The 26,710-nt window shown below is 37.4% G+C and overlaps 1 long non-coding RNA gene across 3 annotated transcripts; it reads left to right on the forward strand.

Annotated features, from left to right (window-relative positions):
- LOC121665642 lies at positions 1-24,814 on the forward strand. Of its 3 annotated transcripts, XR_006016446.1 has the most exons (4): positions 21-351; positions 23,319-23,374; positions 24,173-24,236; positions 24,625-24,814. It is a non-coding gene; the product is annotated as an uncharacterized LOC121665642 (long non-coding RNA). The 3 variants fall into 3 exon arrangements; XR_006016445.1 differs by having other exon boundaries at positions 1-351; positions 23,319-24,236; XR_006016444.1 differs by lacking the exon at positions 21-351 and having other exon boundaries at positions 22,691-23,374.
- The last annotated feature ends 1,896 nt before the right edge of the window (positions 24,815-26,710 follow it).

Below are 26,710 nucleotides of genomic sequence, written 5' to 3' on the forward strand. Positions count from 1 at the left end.
GTGCAGGAAGGCATGATATTGTATAACCACGATGACACTGGCAAACAGCATGGGCGCCAGGATTCAGAGCTACTCGCTGCTTGTTCTAGGCCCTGACAGGCTCAGTCTCCTGTTTAGACAGAGTCCCAGTAATGTTTTAGAAACTGATGTTCAGGCAGGTGATACACCTTGATTGTCTCTAACAACAATTTCATGGACAGAGCAGAGCTCTTGCAGAATATACAAACTGCCCACTGCACTCCGCATCAACTTGGCTAAATGTCCAGTGAGGCATGAATAGACAAAACACTCAAGGTAAAGCCTGAAGAACTAAACTGCTTTTCATCAAGAATTAAGATAAGCCCTCTTCAGGTAAGGCAAGATTTTCACTGGAATCTCCTGTTCTATTAAGCAACAAAGGAAATTTTTAGGATGGTTTCAATGAACACAAAAGCATTAGGTGATCTGCTTGCAACAGGAAAGCAAAGAGTACACTGCAGTGCAGAGAAGTCCTGTATAGATGCACTTGATAAGATACAAAGCCAATTATGGAGCATTCTAGAGTTTACTCTGTAGGTGGGTGCTTCTGAATGGTGTTCTTACTCCTGTGGGATTTTGGTTGCTACTCAGTGGCTGACACAACTAATTCCTCCTTTACTATATGTGTGGAATGCAGTCAGTATAAACTCATTGAGAAAAACTTACATAACTCTTTCAAGAGCTGCGCGTAATTTCTTTGTCACAGGTAAAAGTTACTTAATTTCTTGTATTTCCCAGCATTCTATTGCTTTGTAATTTATTACAAAAATGTTTTGAATAGACTGTGGAGTTCAGTGGCACAATGTGAACTTATTCCAATGAATACATACATAATAGAACTGGGTTCTCTGACAGTATTTTGATTGGAATAGTGCTCATATGGCCAGAAACATCAGTGGAATGAAACTCTGGCATACTTTTCCTTCAGCATATTTCTTGCAAACTGCTAGATGATGAAGGTCATGACTAGAGTCATCAAATCTTCTCCACCATTTCATGTGATAAGGAGGAAAGAAATACAGGTTTGTATAAGAGGTCTGTGCAACAGAAATACACATACAGGAGATTTTAACTTCATCTAAGATGGTTGTCTTAGATGAAGTTAATAGAGCTGCTTAGAGTTTGCAGAGGTCTTAGGGCAAAAGATTGTAACATTTTCATTGCAAAACATATTCCATAAAAGTAATACATTTCAACCCTTCAAAGGAAGAACCTGAAAACAAGCTGCTTTCTGCCCTTTTTTTCTTCCCCCTTTGAGACACAGAATTATACCCATGCTAAAATACAAACTCCAACTTGTTTTTCTAATCTGTTTCACAATACAAAAATACAGGAATTTTGCTATAAAACCTGTCTAGCAGTTTAAACGGAACTGTATAAAAGGAGTAAAATAAAAGTGCATCTTTGGCCCACAAGTTTTACTTTTTTGCATAAGTAGAACTTAAACTCTATCTACACTATCTAGAATTCAAAAACAAGAAAAAAAAATAAGTGGAAAGATAACTTTCTTTCCCTCCTAACTTTGAGAGGGCTAAGCATTGCCACTTGATGGATGTTCCTGCCATTTCTATTGTACACCTAAAAGAACCAAAATAAAACAGAATACCCAGAAGAAATACTGGGGAGTATATGCTGCTTTTACAATGGAGCAAACTAGAGTGCAGGGTTAGCTATGGTTTTTCACCCCTATGAAAGCATGATCAGCTGAGAAGTTGAGTCCCAGGTACCAGGACATCCTTAGAACCACACCTGAAGGAGGAAGTTCATGCTTGGGAACTAAAACCAGTAAGCCATTCTTGGCAGTTTAGCAATCTCCAGTCGTGAAGCAGATTGCAGATATTCCCTAGATGTGAGGTTCTGAAAGCCAAGGCTCCACAGCAGCAAGTTGAATGAGTTAGAAAGGAAGCAGACAAGGCTCTCTAACAAGATACTGCATGGTATCACAAGCCCTTTAAAATATATATATAAAAATATATATCTCTATATTGTTTGCCAATTACACATTTAAATAAATCACAGTTTACCAGTGAAAACATGTTTGATAGAAAATTGACAACAATTCCTGCTATTGCTTTTTTATAAGGCCTCCATTCACAGCTGGAAGAAACATTATTTCTTACATAATTTGTTCCACTTGGCTTTTCAAAATAAGATCTAGCAGATCCAACTAAAACTAAAAAGCTAAAGTAACAAAAACCTAGTCAGATGAAGGCAAAGGAATGTCAATCTCACATTCCTTGTCTTCCTCCGGTGTTATGAAACCAAAATCATCAGTTTTTTAGACTCTATTAATATCTAATAGGTTATCTCTAATGGACACACATCAAGAGCTGCAACATCTAACTTTACGCTATAAATGCAAGCAATAAACCTCTAATATTAGTTTGTGCTCTATTCTAAGAGCATATATAAATTCACTTAGTTCTAAACCTTTTTTAAAAGAAGCCACATCCTTAAACTCTGTGCTACCAGATAGAAAAAAAATCCTGTGTGGATAGCACTCTAATAACATAATGTTAATTTTTGGAAAGAAGCAAATTTTCGGAAAGCAGCTCTTCTTTCTGGAAGGGATATGCATGACCTGATGGACTACAGATGTGTACCGAAAACTGCCTTTCGCCTCTTTCATAGAGCGCCAGATGGTCTCACATCCTGAGATTCCTCTCACATATGACTATTGCCATCTATATGCTTAGTCACTAGAGCTATAAATAGTCTAATTCCTGCTTCTATTTTTTTTAAAACCAGCAAAATTCATCAGCCACTTTCAGAGGGAGATCTTCCTCAAGGAATTAGCAACAACTTGAACACGACTGGTTCAAATAGTACTTGTTAAAATTTACAAAAATGCAGATATATCAAGTAGTTTCCAAAAAAAAAAACCAAACTTGGATTTGCTGCCGTGAGTTCCCACAAAGAAATTTAGCTTTTAGTGGTTGGTGTGGGAGGCAATGGTAGGAAGGAGATGGTAACAATTACTAGTTAAAATTTCAGCCCTTGGCCTAGTCTGTCTCCTTTTGGAACTCACCACATGTATTCTTTGTTGCAAAAATCTGTTAATAATTATTGTTCTGGAGAAAGCACTCTGGTTTTCATATCAGATTCCCATGGTTTCTGCTGGGAATGGTTCTTAAAACAGCAGAAAGGAGCCTCTCTAACCTTGTGCTTACTGCATTATTCTCAGCATGTTGCCAATGATACCACATTTCTGTTATATTGTACTTTTACCAGATAGCCATAAAGAATGTCAAAAGACTATGAAATGGTCTGGTTTAAAACTCATTGAAGAAATAATTGGAAAAAGACTAATGTTAACTTCAGAGGTTTTCAATTCCAAAGGATTCTTTTCACCCGCAGTGCATGACTGCTTCCTCACTTTTCTGAAAAATGGTGAATTTGAAAGGGACTGAAATCTAAGTTTCAGTCTCAAATTCTTCACATATTTGGAGGATGTAGTAACTGAGGTCTGAATTGTGCAGCTGACCCCACACTAATGGCTGAATCAAGCACCTCAGTTACAGGCACCTTAAGGGCATAGGTTATTTGTGCCTTTTTAAAAAATTAACCTATTTGATTGCCATACATATAATGCACTGGGGGGTGGGGGTAAGGGGAAAGGTCACCTGTAAACTAGAAAGTTTAACCAATGGTTTAAAAACAGAATTAAAAGCAGAAAAACCAAATCAGTAACATATCAAGTTTGGTTGCCTAATCCAAAATTTGTTATTACTGGACTAAACATTATTTTGTTTCAATTTGTTAAAGTGAAACCCTCAGGTTTAGGCACATTCACACGTTTCTTCATTCCTTTTTTTTTTAAGTAAGAAAAGTATTTTCCTAGACAGGTAGCATAACAAAATATCTGAACATATTTTGCTAAAGTTTAAACATCAGTTTGAATTTTCTGTATGGTTTTTCGTTTTGCTACAAATTAAACTAGTTAAATGATCATCACAGTGACAAAGAAATAACTCCATTTTTAGAGAACAGTTTCTCTCAAATCCCTTTTAATTTCATACACATTTTAAGAAGTAACTCCTCTCCCATGGCATTGCAGATTTGACTCACATATGATGATGATGAGCAGAAAGCTGTTCTGTGACACATGTTGGAACTGCTATGAAATGCCTTATAAGGTATTGCCTTGGCTTGGCCTGCAGCATATTTTTCTGAGATGGTTTTGCATGATTTGTACGCAATAAAAAGTTAAGTAATCCAAAATCTGCAGATGTATGATGAGGAAAAGGCTTGCAGGGATTAAATGATGTAGGATTTTAAACATATAAACTACAAAACCAGCTATCAGTAGTCTCCAGTGACATGGCTTAATCCGGTTTTTATGAGAGATTCTCGAGTCTTTATCTTTTCATTTAATTAGAATAATAAAGATTTTAGAGAATAAACAGAGTCATAGGTTCAGCCCAGAAAAGAGGAGACTGAGGGGAGACCTCATTGCGATCTTCAAGATCCTCATGAGGGGAAGCAGAGGGGCAGACTCTGATCTCTTAACTCTCTTGACCAGTGGTAGAACCCAAGGAAATGGCCTGAAGTGTGTCAGGGGAGGTTTCGGTTGGATATCAGGAAATGGTTCTTCACCCCGCAGATGGCTGAGCGCTGAACAGGCTCCCCAGGGTAGTGCTCACAGCACCAGCCTGACAGAGGTCAAGAAGTGTCTGGACAATGCTCTCAGGCACATGGCATGACTCTTGGGGAGTCCCGCACAGGGCCAGGAGTTGGACTCAATGATTGTAATGGGTCTCTTCCAACTCAGCAAATTCTGTGATTCTATGAAACCTTCATTCCACTTTCTGCTTCATATTATAGCCAGAGTCTGCATAATCCAAGTAAAAATACCCTTCAAACTGGGGGAACAACCCCCATTTGAAGAAGCAGAAATACATGGCTTATAGATTTTAGCTGTATGTAATAGCAACTACGTTTACAATGCAGAAGGTAAAAATAACTACTTTCACAAAGCCTGTACTTCCTAATGTATTCTATACCAGTCGTACTTCTTTAGGACACTTCAATTATACTCCACTATATTTTTTATTTCTTCTGAAGACCTGCTTTGACCAGGCTATGGTGTGAAATACTGAAAGATCATGGTAATATCTCATTGTAAAAAACTGATGGATAGCTAAAAATGTCTTTATCTACATCATATACAAACATAGGTTCATTTGTTCATACACTAGCCCTCTCCATGCAATTTCTACATTTTTTTTTCAAAATGCCTAATTATCCTAGTGAACACCAAGACCTCAGCATGGTGCCTTCATACCAGCTGTAAGAAGATGCCTCAGATGTAAAGAGCTGTATAAATGAGACAGTGTGGAGGAAAGAGACACAGTTTCCACAGCAACATATAGGAACATGAGATGCAACACAATGGTGGCCTTGTTTTTTGGACTTGGATATAGCTTATGTGGAACACAGAAATATGCCAGAGTTCACAAATCCCCTTCAATTCCTAGTAACTTTTCACATTTACACTCTTAACTCTTGTTCTTTTGCTGATTAGGGCTGTTCAGCTGGATTCCTGTTCATCTTATTCCCGCTAGTCTCTGGGTTCTAAGATCACTCCTTCTGCCCTCCAGTCTCTCTTCTCCATTCCATTCAGTGTGTTTCTTCTCCTTTTCTGTCTCCCCTTTTGAGTACTTCCTCTCTTAGTAGAATTTCATCCCTGCTCCTAAGCATTTATTAGCCACTTCCCCCTGACACAGTCTTTGATTTCTCCCACTCTTGTTTAACTTGCTCCCTTTCTCTCTTAATAGGAATCTTCACAAAGCTGCTTCTAGAATGAACTGATTGTAGTGGGACTATGACTAACCACCAGGAAAACTTGTACTTCAAATACTTTCAGATTCAGCGCTGCAGTCCAGAGATCTCATACCTATTTTTCAGTTACCTTCAGTGCTCCTGTTAAGAACAAGCCTAGAAAACTTTTGTCAAAAAAGAAACACCAATAAATTTTTCTACCCTGTTTCCACTGTCAGCAAAACTTGCTACACTTCTTATAATGTTCACTGAAGTTCTTCAGGGGTACCAGCAGCCATACATTGGGGAACATGAAATGTCTGTGGATCATGCACTTTTCAGGATCAGTTTTGAATGTAGTTGCACACAACTATCATTTCCAGGAAAGAGCTATCAGACACACTCTCTGGTAAATGAGGCAGTCCTGACTAGGAATTTGAAAAGCAGGAAATTACCCTTCATGTGACAGCACCTTAATGTGAAAAAAACCGTATCTGTGACAATTTTAACAGTTCAGCACTTTGCCATTGCCAGCATGTTTTTTTATGGTGTCATGCCACTTCCTGTCCTCTACAGTTGGCTTTAAAGCATTTTAATCCTGAAATTTTAGATGCTAAATTAGAAAGGAAAACTGTATCTTCATCAATTATTCCATTTGTTTCAGTAAACAAGACAGTGACAATGTTATTACAGCATCTGAGACAGAAAGCCACCGAGCCAGTGAGCCTAAATGACCCAGTGGGGTCAGCCTTAACATCTCCTGACTTTATTTATTTCCCTGCTGTTGATCCAAATTAAAGCCTCTATACCAGTTCTACTTTTGATCAGTCACTTCACACCAGCAGCAAAGCTGGACTTCACAGAAGAGGCATGTAACTTAAAGCTATAGTTTGGACCCTTGTGTTAGAGGATCCAGCTGTGCAAGCCTCTATTTGTTCAGATGTGCTTTTCTTCTCAGATGCTCACTCATTTCCTCAGATGCAATGAAATTTCCAGGTTGCCCAATAAGTCCTCTGATATAATGTTATTTTAGGGTAGCTTGTATAAGAAAAGCCAGCAGCTTCTAAACTTTCAGGCTGACTAATCTCCAGTCCCTTTCTTTATAGGCAGAGGTGTTAATCATTGCTCCCCACTGTTCTGCTCAGGGGTGTCGCCCAGCTAGTTTATAGTAAAGGCATATTTTGGAAGACAGCTCTATAGGTCCCAACCCCCTCTTCATCCCATAATGTTTTTTCAAAGAAAGCTCCATTATTGCCATTCCAGCCATGCCTAGAAACAGGTGCATGCAAAACCAGATTTTTCCCCTTAACACTGGAATATCCGCTGACCATGCTCATGAGCTACATTCAGTGCCAAAAAGCTACCAGTGCTTCCAGGGCAGTAACATCGGAACTCTGGGTTCACCTAAGGAGAGGCATATCGGGCATCCTGTTAAACAAGTCCTGTGACAGATGAAGAACAGCTGCCCGTTAGCCTGGGAAAGAGGAGCACTTTATCCTGACAGCAACTGGACATGCTCAGAGTGGAAAGGCTCCCAGGGTACAGCCTGGGGCAGTGAGAGGGAGATAGCAAGTGAGAAACTGTATAGACTGAAGACTCCTTTGAGAAGGGGATTGACCTGCTGCAGAGGGCAGCTCTAGTGCCAGTATGAGCTGTCATAGGTAGAAGAGAACTTTAATAATGTGAGGTAGGAGCAGACCTGTTGGTCCTGGAGACCAGATATCTACAGTGGTTTTACAGACAAGTAGAGTAGTCCTGTGACCGAAAAGTCCAACTACAGCTGGCAGATATGGAGTGTCCAGGAGCAAAACACAGCAGAACAGTGTTTCCTATTATTACAGATTTACATTTTTCTGGTTTGTTATTTGTATATCTAATGATATACAATTCTAATTATGTACAAGCTATCTTAAAGGAAAAGGCATATGTGGCATGGAAGGGCCTCAGGTCCTCCTCACATCTCTGACTGGCACAGCTCAATATTGTGTCTTCCTGTTTTCTATACCCATGAGGATGTTCTGTGGTTTATGGAAAAGATAAGACTGCAGATTGTAACAGTCAAACTAAGTGGATTTGTCAATCACCTGAAGAACAGCCATCTTGTCCTTCCCTTAATGAACCAGCGGCCCAGCTGCATATGTAACAATATTCAAGATCTATTCCATTGCATTACTAAACTCACAAACATGAAGAAAGTGTTTTTAGTATTAATAATAAATTCCTGACCTTTTTTTGTGCACTTAGCCTCTCACCATTCATTCTGTGATGCAACGATAAAAGAAGGAAGTGAGAAATGGAAATTCTGGCACCAAAAGACAAGCGAGGAGCAGAATGAAAAGGAAATATCTCTACATACTGATCATTGAAGAGGTGTATTACAGGAAAGCAGTGTCAAAAATCTTCTCCATTAATTCATATCTGAGGATAAGAGAGTTTTCAGCTTATATTTGTTTTAATAGCACAAGATGTGAACTAATTTATTTAATTAGAAGAGTGCAAATGCATTTTACAAAAATTTTGAAATCAGCATGTGTTTATCTGATTCCATTTTTACAGTGAAGCAACTTTGGCTCCTTTATTATGGCTTTCTTTTAGATCTTGATAACTTTTGAAGAAAAGAGAAGCAAACTGTATTTCAATTTAAAAGCCTTTGTCATCAGTAATAGAAGACTTCCTCAGCTGGAGTGCTAACACCCAGATTTGGTCTCCTCCTAACACTGTCAGCTCTGAGCCTTGTTGCCCTTGCACAGCCAATTTGATCCCAGGAATACAAAAATTGATAGTTTGAGGGCTTTGTTATAGTTGGTTCTTTTCTTTTTTTTTTTCCACTTTGTCATTGCAGAAGATACAGGAAGAAAAAATTAATTCGATCTATTTATGCTTACTCTAATGAAGCACACTTGATCTTAGCAGAGAAGTACTAGCACAAATAACAATTAAAGCCAGAATAAGCAATTTCGGCAGAAATGAAGCCACTGAAAAAGTTCCTTGTGAACAGGACATGTTATGATACATTCACTCCGGAGATTTTCAACAGTGGAGTTACACAAAGAATTAATGTAGCCAAGGACAAGAAACCTGATCATGCCAAGAGGAGCGGCATTTACTGTGTCAATACATACATCAGTCATCAGTACAGGAACCTGATACAGCAAACAATTTCAAATGCAGCTGGACTGTATAATGCCTTGAAAAATGAACTGTGAACTCATCTGTACAACCCATTAGAGGTCAAGGAGAATTCCACAGAAGCAGTTATGCAAAAGGAACAAACTGTAACCACCTCTGAGCAGGCACAGAAACACACACTGGGACATTTCCCAAAGTGTAGGGGGAAAATGAGCAGAAAGAAGGCAGCAAAGCATAATCAGGCCTTAAGCTCTCTCTGAAGGATGGTGCAAAGATTTCCAATGACTCGTCCTTCCTCTTGGTTGCTGGGATTCAGGCTGCCGAAGACTGAACAAATGACTGCCATTTAGAGAGAGCAACAGTAAACTATGAGGAAAAAGAGGTACTAATAAAGCCTATACCTTTATGGGCTTCACCACAGGAGAAAGCTGAGATGCCATAGGGCATTACAACTCTAATTCACCAACTTGTTGAGCCATATTAACTCAGGACTAAGCCTTGCACACTTAGACTAACTACTAAATTACATTTCCAAGGTCTCAGTATTTATCATTAAGCTTTCAACCACACAAGTTGTTTTAACAATCTGCCTTTCTACAACATTTTGAGTTATTTGCCTATAAACTGTGAAGCCTTGTTATTTGTATGACACCTTTGCCCAAATGACTCAGGTTTCATTAGATGCATAAAGAAGATGAAAAGATGTATGACTAGAATTTTTTTCTTTTATCTGAGATTAATTTACTTGAGAGGTGTCACTCAAGCTGTTTCTGCAAAGGAGGCAGCCTGGACCAGTCCTAGAGGTTTTAAACTTGCAGCTTAAGGAAGTGTCTGAGTAATAGCATCTGCTTCATAAAGATATTCTGCCATTGTGAATAATCTCAGGCATTACAAAACCTATAATAATATTTACATTTAGGTTAGCAGCAGTTGTTTCCTGTTCTTCACATCAACAAGTGAACAGGTAGAATTTTTATTGTGCAACTAAGGAGGGCATATTTTTCTATTCTAAAATTATTCTGTTATTACAATAATTTTGTTATTTCACTAAAAAGAAACAGTTAAACTCTCAATTTATTGCTCATTGTTTCTAAAAGCGACATTGGATTGTGATGAAAAACAATTGGGATAATTGAGTAATTGGAGAAAGTAAAACAATTGGAAGAGATCATAATTTTTCTGATTCTATGACTCAAATCTGTTCATGTGTCTAGCCAGGAAAGAGACTGAAGGTATTACAAAACACAATGCTTTGTTCTTTTTCCTTTTACTCTTCAGCTGGAAGGAAAGGAATTATTTCTCTTTTATTCACTAGCATTAATTGTGCCTCTAGTGCAGTACCGAAATGTTTTAAATATAAGTTGGTGCTACCATGCTCTGATCTGAGGTGAGCCAACTCTAGGAGCTAAGCTAGTAGAGAATGACTATTTTATCAGTTTTCTGGCAGTTTATCTGTCAAAACAGTAACACCAAATGCTTATGTCAAAATATGTAAGGAAATAGGGCTGTGGCAAAACTAAATTACCTTGGCTGAAGTAATTCTGGAGCTTCAGTTTCACTGTAGGATTGATCTGATTCTAACATCTGCAAATGAAAGCATCTCTTACAAATCTATTTACAAGAATGCCCCTGCCGATGACAATGATTCACGCACTAGGTTCTTTCCAGCAAGACAAAGCCAGCAAACAGCTAGAGATGTGTGAGTTAACTCTAACCTTGCTTCTTGGTGTACTTGTAGCAGTGATGTTATAGAAACTAAAGAAGTATAGCATATTAGGAAAGTTCAAAACTTTAGAAAAAAGCTAGATCAAAATTACTCATATGGCTTCAGGGTTGGAAGGCATCATTCAGCTTTGCAGTGGCAGCAAAGAAGATTCCAAGAATGAATCGGTGAGGGACTAGCCAAATCTGAACAGTCTTGGTGCAGTAAACAGGGTCTTTGGGGCATGCTAGAGGCTGTAACAGGGTGACACAGGTTGACAGATCTTCTCCATGCTGGAGGTTCAGATGTTGTCCTAGACTTACAATGAACTCTGTAACTGTGGAGATGGCTGTGGTCTTGCAACTGAATAGGGTTTCCCACATCTACCTTGCTGCCTCCCAGCATCTTCCTCATCCTCTTCCTCCTCTCCAGACCTCAGTACAGGACGATCCCCCAGCCCAGTCTGCTGTCTTATCCCCCGCCCCATCTTCCCCCTGTAGTACTTCACCCATTGGTGCCCCATGCCTGTGTCAGCTCCGCTGCATTTCCTCCTCTGGCTCCTTCCACCACTAACAGCATGCGGGACACCAAGGGAACCGAGAATCTATCTCTTCCAGCAGCACTAAAGCTTGAGATTATATTCAAATGGATCTGCATGCAATGTACGGTGCAACCAGCTCAGAGGGGGTCATACAACTCCAGCAGGAGAACAGGAGGCACAGTGCAGGCCCTGGGGTCCCTCTTGTGCCTCCTCAAAACCCCTCACCAGGCTCTCCTGCTCCCTGTCAGAGGCCTCGGATACCCATGTGCCACATGTCAACAGCTGCTCAACCTGGTGAAAGACCCAGGGACAGAATACAGAACAGGGACAATGGGGTTCAGCACTCTCTTGTTTACAGCATTCTGTTCTAGTTTCTAAAACTGTGAGTTCCTGAGCCAGGAGAATTCTTGCTGCCCAAAAGAGCCTTTCAAAGCTTCACATAGAGATGATAGCCTCAACATAAATCACAGAAAAACAGGGAAAACCAAAACCAAGCTTGGCTAGCATTGGCTTTTTACTGACCCAGTTTGGTTTTCTGCCCAAACTATCCACTAAAGAAAATATAATAAAATCTTTCTGCACAGAATTTTAATGTCGTGTCGGACTGGACTTTGACCCAAACTAAACAAAATACTCACTGCACAGCGTTTGTACATCATACATCCCTTTATCCAGAACATTCATGGAACAAATCAAAGTAGTGGAAGGCTACAAGTTCTTAACACAATTAGTTTTCAACTGCTCCATTTAATATCCATCTGTTCACTCATAGGTAAATAGACTTATCTCTTTTACTAAAATTCCTTGTGTTCTGATTTAAACATTTTTCAGTATTTTTCCTTATATGCTTATATTATGCATTATGTTAATACATAATACCTTATGTATTAGCAGCAGTAATTACAAGTAATTACAATTAATCAGGTGACTGCCGAAACACTGGAATTACAACCAAGGCTGGTCAAAAGGAGTTAATTGGAACTTGTCCTGAAACAGACTTCCTAGTAGCAATTCAAAACTTGAATAGACTAATTGTGACAAGAAAGGACTTAACGTAATCCTGCTTTTGATTTAATTCCTAATGTTGCCTTTGTCTGCAGTACCTCATGAATTACTTTTCGTCTTCAAGTATCTTCTCGATTCTTCAGCATAGCCTAATTGTGATCACAGCCACCAAAGTTTACTAATGGTAACACTTTAAAAGCACATGTTGGAAGTCTAACAAGTGAGATTTTGTTCTAATACCACGTTTCCCTTGATTTGTAATATCATTTTAATCCTATGTGTACTTTCCCTAAAAGCTTTGATAGAAAGGCAGCAGTAAGTACACTTGCTGTGACTATAAACTGGTGATGAATATGCTGTTATACAATGTTAATATGCTGGGATGTATATCAAAGAAAAGTTGGAACACAGAGCTGTGGGAATTTGAGACTATTGCAGATGCCAAATCAGGTAATCTTTCATAAAATGCTTAATTATTTGAGGAACATTGGGTTGGGATTTGGGTTGGTTTTTGATTTGGTTTTTTTTTGGGGTTTTTTTCTCACTATAGGGCTGTTCTAAAGTGTGACTAATAGTTACTTAATTCCTTTGAGAATCAGCCTAAGAGTATTGATAGTCACCTTGCACTCATTGGTTCTTTTGCTCATATTTTGTTTTAACCTGAACAGCTTTTTTTTTAGCAGTTCTTTGTTTTGTCTCTGTGCAGGTGGCACAGACATCACGTGGCACAGACATCATAGTTTGGGAGTTTCCAAGTGTTACTTTTAGATAAGATAAAGTCTCTGAGATTTTTATGTCAGCTGGAATCTCTGATCCCCTGATCAAACTACTAGCTGCTTTCAGACTTGTGGAACCGTCAGCTCTCCTGTCATTGATGTGGATGATGACTTGCACAAAGCCACTAACAATTCTCTGTTGGAAATAACTCTTCTCATACATCACAGTGTCACATATATCTCATCCAGGCTGGTAACAGCCTGAGAGCCTTAGAGCCTGCTTGCCATTCTGGGATTAGTGAATATCCTAGGGCTTTTTCAACTACGGTTTGTTTCCAATGTTTTATGCCAGAAGACTGAGCATTTTGTGGTGCAGGGTTAATTAAATATCTGTTGGTGTTTATGTTTGTTTGTTTGTTTATTTTTGCTGGTGGGTTTTAAAAAGTTTTTTCTGTCTACTTTAAAACCTTACAAAAGATTAAGGTAGGACTTAATGACCAGTACTTGTCAATTTACCATTTTATGTAGACACAGTGAAACTATTGACCCATTAGATTTGCTGGAACTGCTAAAAAAGTGAGGTATATTAGATTGCTTTGTCATAATTTTTTTTTAAACTTGCTTACTATACATTATCTGAACTCAGAACAACATTTCTGGAGTTAAAAGCCAGTGTTTCTGTTAATCTAACTACAACATAGAGAACATACAAAACTCTGACCCCTTTCAATCTGAGTTGGTTATCTTTAATAGCTGTTGAAATATTGTGGCTATTTGAATGAAAAATGAAGAATGAATGTGTGTTTAAAATGAAATGGATCAGGACAGCTATGAGTAACAATACTTAATGTACCTCAGTGATGAGGATAAGAGAAGGTTCACATGGTTTGTCTTTAGACTTTTAACTTTAAATATTGAGATTAAGACTTTCAGTTTCACCTCAGGCCCTTTCCAATCAGTGAAGATACAATACATCTTTGTTCTGAATGGTCCTTCAGAGTAGCCCAACTTAATTTTAGTGGTTATACAGGAAGATGAAAGAGATTAGCTTCATAATTTAGGTTAAAGTTGAATGTTAATTAATCTAAATACACACATCTGTTCAATCCACTGCATGGTACTGCAGTATTGACTTCGTAATGTAAGGCAGTACAGACCAGGAGTGAGTTATGATTGCTATTTGTGTGCAAATCCACAAATTTGGCTAGACCTGTAAGGCATGTAGAAAAGAGTGTGATAAGAATTCAGAAGCTTGGTCTGAAGCTTTCAATGTCAAAATTCAAGTACATGTGTCTTTATGAAATAGCTGAATTGTATCTACATCCAAGAAAGAACTTAAGTAAGATATAAAAAGTTACTATTACTACATTGCTAATCTTCATAAATTCCTTAAACTTAAGAGTTGCTTCTGTCTTAGAGGAGTTTTTATCCTTACTTTCTTAGGTATTCTGAGAAATGTCCATAGGAATTACCTGGAGAGCAGGCAGAACATAACACGAAAGAATTTGAAACTAAAATGGGCTAGTTCTTCAGTCTTAGAATTTGCAGTTTGCAATCTGCCTTCACAGTGAAAATTACATCACTTCAGAAATGAGGGAAAGAGAACAACTGCAAGAAGTTTCAGGAAGTTTGCATGTAAAACAGCTCTTGCTTTGCTTGTGATGACATGACACTGTGAGTATGGGCCTTTTGCAGGGAAATTGGCTTAACTCTGAAGTTTTTCATTTCAGGCAGTGAGGAACGCATGCTAGAAGATTTCTTTACTAATTCTGTCAACTGATTGTAGTTACTGCTATGAAAAGAACTGTGGAAATACTGAAATTGTTTTGCAAGCAGCTTCAGTAGACTTGCTGCAAGATGTACTCTGCTATAAGGGCACTTGTTATACACAATACTGTAACTGGTGACTATAGAACACCATATACTACTGTTCTCTGCTGTACTGTACAATGCCCTACTGTAACGGGTATGCTTAATTTTCTAATGATAAGGAGAGACAGAAAAGACAAAGTTTCACTGACTCCTCAGTCTTGGAATATACTAAGGAAGAGGGTTAGTACCAAAAAGTGAAGTGAAATAGAAATGGGGCTGTGGATATGACTACACACGCTAAGTGGACTGGGGTTAAGCGTGGCAGGTCACATGCAGCTACTGTCTAATGAGCACAGTAGGCTCAGAGTAGAGGAAACAAAACCAGGGGATTTAGCAACTGCACAAAAAACTCCTCAGCTACTGAACCTGTGACCCTGCAGCTTACACTGGTCAATGTTATTTTAGTGACTTCATGTGGAAAAGAGAGAAAGCTGTTCAAATATTTAAATTAAAAATGTCAAGCTATCTTTTTAAAAAACTGTACTGATATTGAGAGGAGGACAGCTTGTTGAGAGAGGGTAGTATGGCTGTAATACTGATCAATTTTTCTTCTGTTTAAAAAATCTGAGGCCTTAGAAGTTATTTTCTAAACAAATATATATAGCAATTTTATGATTTTTTTCAAATGAAAATAGTAATATTGCTGAAGGGATATGCTAATCCTCAGATTCCTTTGTTTAGAATTAGAAAATAGATTCTTATGAGAAGTGTAAATGGTGGAACTGCATACATTATACAAAGGCAATAATGATACTGCCTGCGAGCACTGAGAGTGCCTCCTCTGGGTTTAGCTTTCCAAGACCAAACTGAAGAGAATAATTTGCTTTCCTGTAATGGTCACTCCTGAAAATGGTGTCATAGGGATGGCAGATCAGTGAAGTCACATCTCCTAACAGAAGAACTGTCAGTTTGACGCATGGCTTTCTAAATGGGGAAAATTGCACAATTTCCTCAGAAATATGCAAAGGTGTCTTCATTTAAATACTGATCTTTTACTTTCCGTATTCTTTCACATAAAAGCAAAGTATGCAAAAATATTTCAAGATTTTGAAATATAAATTTTTTTTAAGTTTCCTCGATTTCAAAACATCATCAGAGTCAAAAAATGACATAAAATCTGAATTCATAGATGGTTATTTTCCCATATCATTATCATCTTGATCCTCAGGTGAAATAAATTTGTGGTAGTTCCATTGTATTCTGCAGTTATACATCTTCACATGAGCTGAAAATTTAATTCAATATTTTAAATTAAAACGTCTCTAGAATTTTAAATTTGGTCTGTAGTTGTGTAGTCCTTTCAAGTTCTTGTTATTAAAACACTGACCATTATTTCTCTTTAGACCTTTCAACTATCTCAAACAGCAGTCACCTGATTCATTGGTTTTCTCTTTATCAGTCTCTCTCAGGTACTCCAAGGAGAGGTGAGATACCTGGATACTACACTTTTTTACTTGTATGTCTCATCTGAGAGCTATATTAAAAATAAAATCGTATTTGTTCTCCCTTGACTGTAAGAGGCTGAGGACCACAATATCTCCATGATTTTTTGGTGTATAAGCAGGTGTGACTGCTTATGTTTACATACCATGATGAAGCTAACTAAATAGTATCTATTGTTGTTAATCTGAGTTACCAATACAACAGACTATGTATAAGAAAACCAATTAAAAGATAGGCTTTTTAAGTCACAATATGTCCCGCTCCCACCCCAGTGGAAAAATCATTCAGAGGAAGGGCACACACATGACCAATATAACAATTGCAATATGTGCAAGAAAAAAAATAACAATACAGAGAAAATCATACCAGTGAGTACGGAGATCAGCGCCAAAGCAAGCAACAAAACACATAATTTTGAAGAAAGAGAGGCAAAGACATTCTGGGAGAGCTGCATGACAAACAAACCATCAGGAAATAAAATCTAGAAGGAATCTAATTTAGCAAGCTGCAGCCAGGCATTTTGGCTAGACTGTACAATTTACATAGAGGCCTGTGTTGAGGGTGTGACTTAGCTGCATTTTGTCAAGCAACTGTCACACCATCAGTTGCATAGTCTTTTTGAGTCTCTGAAACTAGCCCTTATTTCTCGTCCTGTCCCCAAAGATGAGGGAAGCTGGGGTACTTGGCTTTGACAAGCCTTAGTCTCTCTGGACTTCATTATTACTAACACACTGAGAAAAAAAAATGTTCTTGAGCACCCACACTTCACTTTGCGACATGTCCTTGTGCAAGTCATGAGGCAAGACTGGAGAGAGACTCACTCCGTGTACCCACCCATACTTATCTCTGAAGTGTCTGTTGCAAGTTTTACTGAAGGGCAAGGTAGTACCTTTGAACAGATGCAGCAGACACATGTCATTAAGCAATAAGTGCTACCTTGATCACTTTCTTTATTAGTGCCAAAAGCTTTAATCTCTTCAGTGGAATGTGTGTATTTATTATAACAGTACACACCCAGAAGTGTCTCACTGGAGTTATAAAGCCCAACCAGCACTACATTAAATAAATACAATTTCTCTATCTTACTAAGATAAAATATTTCCTATTGGTCTGTTTGTCTTGTTACAGCAGTGAGCCATAACCTCATTCTTTTGTCATACTGCTTTAGTATTTTATCTCAGGTGATCAGTAATTCCTTGGGCTTCAGCATACTTTGATCACATGGGTCAATTGGTTGTGACTTACTACAAGGACACAAAATTTCTGTTAGAGTGCTGAAAATTTTTGTTTTCAATTTTATCAACATGCCAAGACTGGAACTACAAATGTCACTCAGGAAGCAAGTTACCCTAGATAACATTTGCATTTATCAGAAGTCATCAAAAGCCCTGTAACTGCAGTATTGGTTGAAGCTATGTTCTAATATTGTGAAATTTTTAAAGTTACAATTGAATTTGAGTTTGTGTCATTTTACTCAATGAATCAAGAAAACTTGTACTGACATGACTGAGCCCTAACCTTTTAAATGTAAATTGAGGGTAAGGAGAGTGCTAGTGGATATTATAGGATAGGCATTCTTTACCAAAAAAAAGCCCTACCAAACAAAAAAAGAATAATGTTAAATGCAGTGCTGATTTGGAGCTAAGAAAATTTACCACTGATACGCATTCCTACAGTATGCCACAGCAGCAGGAATGCTGAAAAAGAGCCGTCAGCAGCAGCTTGGCCAGATCCACCATTGCATTTGCACACATGATGCACCCTTCACGGCTTCTGCAGTTTGGATGACATTTTCTTAAGATTCTTAGAAAATCTGTGAGGTCAAGTGCTTGACAAGGGAAAACATTATGCTCATTTTAACAGAAATCTTGCTTCCTCTAAAGGCTTACTATACTTAGAAAAAAGTGTCCCTCCTGTTTTCATATCATATTAAAAACATGTAAGAATTAATTGAGTGGTTTGTATTCTGAAATTACTTGCACATTTCTCAGTTTAATGGGTGTTTTTTTAATAAGGGGGTCACATTCCTTAGTTAAAATTCCCAGTGATGGTATTAGCTGTTCTCTTTTGTAATTTTTTGTCTCTTTTTTTGAAGTTTGTTCTTCAAAACTGTATGCTATAATAATAGCTGAATTAATCAGTTGAGGTTTTCAAGCAATATTACATAAAGATTTTCATGCTCTTATAAATTAATAGACTTAGCTCAGTGATTTAAAAACAAAATTTGTCTCAAAATCAAGAATTCTTAGGAATATAACTTCTGAAAAATGGCTGTTTTCCCTGTATCCCTTGGACTGTAGTCAGTCATGAGCTCAGCTTCCAGGTTTTGAAGGCCCTGTGCTAGTAACACTGTTAATTGAACATAAGTCTGGAAGTCTGCAGAAGAGTGCAAGATCAGAAGCAGTGAGATAAATACAATGACACGAACCATATCACTGAAAGCATTTTCTTTGTCATCAAATCAGAATCCAAGCAAGGAGGGGGGAAGTTCTTATCTGTGTATTCACAGTGCTGCTAAAGGAGAATGACTAGTTCGGTCTTGGCAGTCTTCAGCTAAATAATATTGATAACACATGTGGATACTGTCACTTTTGGATATATTCCTGGGAATTTACACCTTTGAGTTATATAAATTTATTTTTATGTCTGGAAATACCCATATAAATCAAGATGTTATTCATGGAGAGTTGCCCCTTTTTGTCTTTTAAAAACTGCCTTCTTAAGAAAAGAGAACGAGGACTACTAGTTGTAAACAAAAGTGAAAATAAGGAAGGAATAAAATCATTCAGCAAATAAATGACTATCACCAACACAACGAATACAAAAAAAATCCTATGACTTCATGGCCTATTTTTATTCCTCCTCATAGAAAAGCAAGAAATAAAATAGTTCAAGCTGAATTAGCTATATGCACTTTTTTACTAATTTTCACAGGCACTAATAAAATGAGGCCCATTTCTTCTATGCCTCACTGCTTGTAGAGCCATTTATACATTAAAAAGTGGGTGATGACACCACAAAATCAAAACTGTAAATTTTATATTCAAAACTTTGTAATGGACAGTTTGCATATGCACTAGTTTCTGAGAGCATGTTGATTACAAGAGGGAATGGTAGCAGGCATAGCAGAAACCAGGTTAAATTAGGATCCAGCATTGCATTAGGGCACGACTAAGAGTGTCTTAATGTGCTGAAAAGCTACAATTTCCGAACTTCTCTTTTTCTGATGTCACATCCTCTTATTCAGAAATCCTTCATCTGTCTCTCATGTACTTTTCACCTGCTGCTGCACATGAGGAAGTATATCAAGCAACACTTCAGCTCCAAAAAAGGCACAAAAAAGTTCACTTGGCCTGAAATAAAGAGACCAAATGAAAAGCAAAAAGCATCAGAGTTTTGAAACAAAACTCTATTACACAGTTCTGGTGCTGATTACTGGTTCTGGCTAGAGTCTGACAGGAATAAAGCAAGATAATTTGGTTCTTCAAATACATTAAAATATGTGCTGTAGAATTTCAGAGCATCAATATCAGAACATTTGAAATGGATGTTTTACACAAAGCTCCTCTGTCAAGCTGAAAGTGGTACTTAGCAATATCTCAGTGTAATCTATGTTAATATAGGTACCCACTTGCAAAATGGGAAAGAGCTGCTCCTTGGGTCAGGTTCTAGCCCAAAGTAAATGCAGACTCATAATCAGGCCAATATTAAATGAGAATGAAAGTTTCCTTCCTTTTCACTTGTAGCAGTGCATCCTTACTGGTAGTAGCAAACATGAAAATGCACAGGCAGGTTCATGTATTTTTATGCTATCACAGAGTCACACAGGACAACATGAGGGTTACAAAGTCTGCGGGACATAGGCTGTGCTTTGTGGTCATACCCTCTCACCCCACAAGGGTTAGCAGTTGGGAATGCAGTTATTTCCCATCTGGAAATGATCGTGCTCTAATGTTTTAACTTTGGATGTAAGTAGAAAAGATTTGTTGGCAAATTTAAAGCAGGATTAATGTGATATCCACTGAGCTGACTGTCAGAAGATGACATTAGCTAATGATCCCTTGACACAGAGGTACTGGTCTTGAAAAGGAAACAAAATCTATGTATTTATGTGTGTATGTTTTAAGCCTGTTAAAGAGGCAGATACTATTGCTGACACATGCAGGTCTTATACGTTTAAATCTCATATACTTTGAACCTGATTTTCCTCTCCTTTCCATCATCAAATTAAATCCATAAAGCTTATGTAAACAAGATTAGAATGTGTGTCCTTCTAACAGAGTTGCACAACTACACAAAGATTACAAATAAATGCAAATTAATTAGAACTAGGTGACCTAAAAGTTCCAGGTTCTACAGGTTCAGACTTGTTATGAACTACATACCATCAAATTATAAATCTAGGTTGTAATTGAAAAATCTTCTGACAACTCCTCTCAGATCTAGAAAGAATTAATGCTTCTTTAGTAATGGAAGTAGTTTTTGATCTACTTCACACTTTAGCATTAAAGTGTGAAGAAAAGTGTGTTTTCTGTGTAGAAGGAAAATTTCTGAACCTGAAGCAAGACACAAGCAACTGACTTTTACTTGCTGTCTTTCTTCTGGAAGCACTGTTGAAGCAAAATTAGTAAAGGGTTGGGTAACTCATCTTCAAATCAAAGACACTTGAAAGAAAACAAAACAAAAAAGGTCAGTATACATTGCAGAATGCTTCCAAGACTAATGACAAAAATACTTACAAAGCTGGAGTTGGGTCTCTGGGTATATCCAGCTCAAATATATTCTTTGCAATTAAAAAATGTCATTAAGAGAAAATGCAGCCTCTGAACAGATAAACATTTTGACTGTGAAGCTGGATTTATGATGAAAATATTTGTAATACAGTTAAACCTGTGTAATTTTTTTGGTCAAAGGATTTCTATATAGTTCTCTGCATACTCCAGCCATATAGCTGTTATAGGTCAGTTCACTTATCTGGCACAAGTAAGCTGTTCAGGAAGAAAACAGGTTAAAAACATATGTAATGAGTACATATTCAGCATTTTTTTCATATATTAATTGCCCCTGTATCTGAAAGCAAGTGATTATAAGACATTTCATCTGGGACTACTCTCCTGAAGGATAAATAAAGTCAAGGATACAAAAATAACTTAATGTTAACAATATCGCCATTGCACTTAACAGTCCCTGTTACTTGCCTGACAGAAAGAGAACCAGGAGAGTTGGTAGAACAAACCTGAAAGGAGATGGAGAACCCAGACAGGTGAAGGTAATGAAAACCCCCAACTAAGGGGAATTAGCTGCTGAGCAACAACTGTGGAAACATGTGGAAAACATTGCCATATTTGCCAAATGATCAAGGCAAAATACAGAGCTATTACAGACACTAACTAGAGTGTCAGTTTAAGAGCATTTTTAGCTGCAATTTTCTTTCTTAAAAACAGGGTTTTCTTTCAGAATTAAATTAGATCAAGTTATGGATGTAAGTTACGGGAGACAGTGAAGGGGAGGGGGTAGCAAAAGAGATTAATGAAACTCTGCCTGCCTTTCTCAAACGGGAGTCTGGCAAAATATCCAAAGAGGCAGAACAAAACTTGCCTGTTTCTTTCCTGGCAGCTAGGAAATATGTTTCCCTGCATACTTCTGCTAGCTTCTTTCAACTTTAAATTTCTTCTGTGTCATCAAGACTTAGTCCAAAAAAGTGTCTGACCCCATTCTTCCTTTCAAGTAACACATAAAAGCCTTTGTGAAGGCTTTTCTTTATTAAAAGTCTAGTTTTTTTTGTTTCGCAGATTCCTGGTTCAAGTGAATCACTGAGCAATGCATTAGTCAATTCATGGGCAAAGCAGGCCATATTTATATTCTGAAAGTGTCTGAGTTTCAGTTGTTAGTGCTTCCTTCTTTCTTTCCCAGAAAACGGAAGTGTCATAATCTTTATCGTAAGAAGGCTTAGGAATTAGCACAATCAATGAAAGAAAATTCTCAGTGCACGCAGAATTCAAAAACCTTGTTAAGAATCAAAACTGTTAGTTATGTATTTTGCACACCACTACACGACTTCCCAATTAATTCAGTCGGTCTTTTCAAACAAGTAACAAGGAATAAACACTGAACTTCAAACAAGTTCGGGGTTTGGACATGAATCTATAAAGTATTGAGAAATATTGAAGCCAGAAGAACAGAAGGATTGGATACAATCTTTCAGGTTCTGGGGACATAGCTTTGGACTCAAGACAAGAGAGAAAAGTCTGAATTCAAGCAGAATTGTACAGTAAGACTCTAGATACTATATTAAAATAGTTTGGAAGCTGAAATTCAGCCAATTCTGGCCTCTCACACTGGAATTCCACCTCCCCCATTGAATGTCTGTCTCTGCCTGGAAGTACAACATGTTTGAAAAGGTAACACCTCGAGTTCAAATTCCTCCTGAGATTTTAAAATTCCAAGGTGATACAATCTCAGCTCAAGCCTCTGCTGTTTGTCAAGAGGTGCTTATGTCAAGCCTGCTTCTCAGAATAAGAGGAGAGAGGGAGGAAAACATCCTGTGAAACATTCGAAAAATGCAGTTCAAGATTCTGTTTGCCTAGCCAGGTTTCATTTTGAATCGAAGTACTTTGAAGATCTTAAAGCTCCAGCAAAGTTATTAACAAAATAAAATAATATTTAAGGTTGGAATTGGGTAATCTAGATGATAATATAGGCTCCTTTATTCTAAAGCATTTCAGGAAAAGTTATCAGGGCTGATCATGAAAAAAAAAAAGGCAGGAAAATAGAAACACTAACAAGGACTGAAGCATCAGCTCCACAAATTTTTTAGTCTTCTTGGGACTGCTAGTTAATCAGTACACTGTTATCTGCCTCCAGTGTCTTGCAATACTGTGCAATATTGTGTTTGATAAAGGAAAGGATCAGCACAGATGCTACAGATTATTGACAAAGAAGGGCAAAGCTACATATATCTAGCTAAATCTTTCCAAATCTTTCTGTATCTTTCAAAAACCGATGTGCTGCTAGCACAGGGAGTTGTTATTGAATTGATACTCAGTGCACACCCTGACCTTTATCGGCACAAAGGCATCTTCTATGCGGAAACTATGCAAGTTTTACAGTCAATTTTTTCTCCTGCATCTAGGACTTGCACTAGAAAAGTGGAACTACCTCCAACAAGATTAACTTCTGGACATACAGGTATGTGATTCAGCACGAGGCACACTGCACTGTATCTATATACCTGAGTGAATGTAAATATGCTTCTGCATTATTATCAGGCTCAGCCTTGTTCTATTTATTTCTCCTTCTTGTGTCCCTTTGGCAAAAGACAAAGTGATAACAATTGCACTGATTAACAGGCAAAGACTATACTTGCTTTGCATACTTTTTGAACACTAACCTTATTGGTTTCCAGAGAAATTAGAAAAGGAGACATACAAGTCTACCAGTCCTTTTTGTGTCTTGTACGTTATGTTCTGCTAAAAAGAGAAGAAGAAAAAGAATGAATGAGAGGCATAACAAGGAGGAGCCTGCAGTAAAAAAAGAGAATTGAAAACTGCTGAGAAGATCAGGAAATTAATATAAAGCCAATTCCCCAACTGATTTTAAAAATAATTTTTTCTAGGGACCTAAATGAACCCTTCAAGTTTAATGCAACCCATGAAAGATTGCGGGGAAAAGTGCAAACCTAGAGGACAGGACTGTGTTTTGTAGGAAAGAATGAGTAGAGAACTTTATTTAATAAGAACTTTCATTTTTCTTATGTCTTGTGCTACATTATCCTATTTTAAAAGTGCATAGTTCTAATTTTTGTCTAAATGCAAGTTAGCTCTGAGTTTATAAGACCCTTTAAAGCACTAAAGTATGCAGCATTTGGAAAAGCAATAGTGCTTCAGAGTTTACACTAACCTGGGTACCTGCCACCAGCAACCAAACTCCTTACTACTGCTTCACCAAAGCATTGAGGAGCCTAAGTTTGTAACTGGAATCTTACAGGAGGATGACTTGGACTTTCTGGATGTCTTAGATTGCTGAGGAGTATTTACTCTTCATTTGAAAGGTACTTTTCCTTCTATTCTAATAACTGTTGTACCAATCAGATACCAATCACACCGTTTAAATCAGAAGGAACCAAATGAGGAGGTGGGGGGAAGAGACACATGGACCAAGACGTTCCTGTGGGTATCAGCAGGAGTCAGAGTAGTTTAGATGATGGAGGCTGATACCAGGAGACAAAAACTGGTCTGATGTTATTTTGAAGTTAAATATCATGGGGAAAGAACAAGATAACTGGACTAAAATAAAATCAGTTTTTCAAGCTTAAAATCCTAGACTCTATAGCTGTTAATAAAATAAGCTGAAAGTACACATTCTGATCATAACTGATCAATGTTATTAATTTTTAATTAATTTAATTAAAAATGTTTATATTTTTTTCTTTGTTCTAGGGAAAACACTCAACATAAGAACATATTTCCTCTATGAACTTTACATTCTTTTCAATCACCCTCCCAAAGCTCTAAGCACTGCTAATCAAACAGCTACATGTTCAAAGTCAACGGTTTGGAATGCCAGCATTCAGGCTTTACTGGAGACCCTAACTTGACTCTTAACACATTAAAACACAAAATATAATGACACAGTTGTTTTAAAATCCTTGAGACTTTCAGGGTTCAACATTCAGCCCTTTGCTGCAAACCACACAGCTTTTCTAGCTCAGTACTGGTTACTGGACATTTCTCCCCAGCCCGTTTTTACTAACTCCTAAATCAATTCACACAGTCACTAGAAGCGCACTCCGTGAGCCCCGATATGGTGAAAGAATGCATTTGGGTGCTGGCTGCTACAGGACTGCTCCATAAGCAGGGGTGTAATGCCTTAGTTAGCACCAGTTTATGCTGTAATCATCTTGTCCTTAAACTGGCTGAGTTAAAATTGTTCTTGCATTCAAAGACAGAGAATGAGTATGTCTGTAAAGAATAGTGTAGAGATACTTAAGAAAACTCCTTCAGACCTTGTCCTTAAATCAGATCTAAGATGTTTCTTTCCCTTTATACCAGACAGAAAAAAACCTAATTCGTAGCAGTAATATCCCTCCCTTTGCATATATTTTTTTGTCAGGGCTAAAATTTTAAGGTGTTTACACTGACTTCTACAATTTGAGTTGACAAGATTTGCTCTTTTCCCCACAATCTTTCATGTGTTGTAGCAAACTTGAAGAGTTCATTTAGGTCCCTAGAAAAAAATTCCTTTTAAAACCCAAAGCAGCAGAAAATATCTAGTAAGTGATATGGTCTCTGCCAGTATTTTATCAATACTAGCTGGCATCAAAGAACAGTAAGAATCAAATCCCCCTTCATCTCACAGTAAAATACTTCACATTTTAGTGAAGTAAAATTCACTCTTTCTTGTCATGATGATGAACTCAGCTCAAATCACTCTGCATTAGCCTTTTATGTATTTTGATATTTGCTTTGTTCCTTGAAAATAAAATTTCAAGTCTGACACTAGGGGCACAAGTATACTAATTTGAGAAGATATTATGTCTTTTCTACATTGTTTTATCATTTTTTTAAAATGTCACTTTACAGTGATATTTAATTATTCAGTAAGCTGTGAGCAATTATGTCAAGTTAAATAGATAATTAATGTAGCATTCGAATAGTGTTCTACTGGCATAACAGGCTGTTTGTCTGATTATCAAATCCAGAATTATTCTCCTATAGCTAATCTGATCCATTTTTAAATTATCTTTACTGTACTCACTCCCACCCCAGCAAAAAAGGCAGCATCAGAAAAGTAATGTAATGTCAAAGAACAAAGATGCAGGATATTAAAGAAACTCAATTTAATTTTGCTGGTTAGTATAGAATGGGGTTTTTGTTGTATCAAATTACTCCAAAAGAGAAAGTCATTTTACGAGAAGATTAAACATTACAATAGCAAAGTCAAACGGAGTGCTGTTTACCTGTCAGAGTGCCTAAGAATAGGTTTAATGACAGTCTAGGGACCACATTTGTTCAAATTGAAGCTTTGTTTACCTTACTCACGTAATTGCCTAACCTTCAAAGCATGCTGATATCAAATATTTTTAAAGAACACTGAAATTGACTAGCACTACCTTCACTGAGAAGTTATTTATGCCTCATCTAATATTAATAAGTCAGTATTTTTTAACAATCTGTGAGAGAGGGGAATAAGATTTACTAACAGTTGTAAATAACTGTCTAGTAAAATGGATTTATTTCAGTCCTGAAATTTAAAGAGTTATGAGCTGAGACTGAATTCAATATGAAAAAAAAAGAGGCTACTCTTAATGTATTTACTCCTTTTAAACAAGTTTTATTGTCACTTAATATGTGCTTTTATATGTGTCACTTATAAATGTTGCTTTTAGGGTTTTTTTTCAGTTTGGTCTCTTCCTCACAAACTCAGGCATGAGAAGAAAACCTGAATAAATAAGGTCTAGTAGTTGCGCTTGTGCCTAACAACACTTGGGAAAAATAAATCTTCTGAGGGAGATGCATAGGAACC

Source organism: Corvus kubaryi, unplaced genomic scaffold (assembly GCF_017639235.1).
Source record: "Corvus kubaryi isolate FWS band 111438036 unplaced genomic scaffold, C.kubaryi_AGA036_p1.0 37334, whole genome shotgun sequence".
Taxonomy (NCBI): Eukaryota; Metazoa; Chordata; class Aves; order Passeriformes; family Corvidae; genus Corvus; species Corvus kubaryi.